Source organism: Ovis aries, chromosome 21 (assembly GCF_016772045.2).
Source record: "Ovis aries strain OAR_USU_Benz2616 breed Rambouillet chromosome 21, ARS-UI_Ramb_v3.0, whole genome shotgun sequence".
NCBI lineage: Eukaryota > Metazoa > Chordata > Mammalia > Artiodactyla > Bovidae > Ovis > Ovis aries.
This window is the reverse complement of record NC_056074.1, coordinates 27,846,703-27,848,057: the sequence shown is the minus strand read 5'-3', so window position 1 is coordinate 27,848,057 and position 1,355 is coordinate 27,846,703.

The window sequence follows — 1,355 nt, the reverse complement described above, 5'->3', positions numbered from 1 at the left end:
CAGTGTTCTTGCTTGGAGAATCCCAGGGACGGGGGAGCCTGGTGGGCTGCTGTCTATGAGGTCACACAGAGTTGGACACGACTGAAGTGACTTAGCAGCAGCAGCAAATGTGGCTCAGATGGTGCAAAATCTGCTGTAATGCAGGAGACAGGGTTCTCTCTCTCGGTTGGGAAGATTCCCTGGAGAAGGGAATAGCAACCCACTGCAGTATTCTTGCCTGGAGAATCCCATGGTCAGAGGAGCCTTTTGGGTTACAGTCCATGGAGTCGCAAAGAGTCAGACAGAACTGAGTGACTAACACTTTCACTTTTTGAAATTTTTCTGTTGCCTCAAAGATAATCACCATCTTGAGATTGAGTTTTATCTTTATATCCGTACTATTCATAGTTTTACTATGTATGTATTCACAAATAATATATAATATTAATTTGTTCTTGAATATTTTATATAAATCATATCATCTGCACATGTATCTTTGTAACTTGCTGTTTTTCACTCAGCATCATATTTTTGAGTTGTATATATGTTGCTACATTTAAATCTAGTTTGTTTTATTTTAATAGGCAATACTTGATTGTATGAATGGACTACACTTGATCTGTTACATTATTGATAGACATTTAGCTTGTTTGCAGTTTTTTTGTGATTACTTAAGACTACAATGAATATCCCTGATAGTATCTGCTTGTGAACATGTGGGAGATTTTCTCTTGGATACACATATAGGAGTCTATTCCTGGATCATAAGGCTTGTATATCTCCAGCTTTACTAGACTTGGACCAATTCTTCTTCAAAGAGGCTGCACTGATTTACACTTCAATCTTCAGTTTATGACAATTCTTGTCTCCTCTTCAGTGCTTGATGTTATGAGATTTTAAAAACTTTTCCTAATCAGATGGGTATTAAAATGACTTTTCCAAAAAAAAATGACCTTTCCTTTAGAAGTTAGTCCTTGATCACTAGTTTGACACCATCTGTATTTTGGGTGACCTGGTTTACTAGCCAGCCTGTTACCCTCCATGACTAACTGTGTTAGCAAGTGCTTATAAAGGAACAAATTAATTAGTTAATGTATTTTCCTTGCTACTAAGGCTATTGAGGCTTCCCTGGGGGCTTAGATGGTAAAGAATCCACCTGTAGTGTGGGAGACCTGGGTTTGATCCCTGGGTTGGGATGATCCCCTGGAGGAGGGCATGGCAAGCCACACGAGTATTCTTGCTTGGAGAATCCCCATAGACAGAGGAGCCTGGTAGGATACAGTCCATGGGGTCGCCAAGAGTCAGACACGATTGAGCAACTAAGCACAGCACAGCATTGGCCTTTTGAATTTTCTTTTCTGTGGATTTCTGTTTTA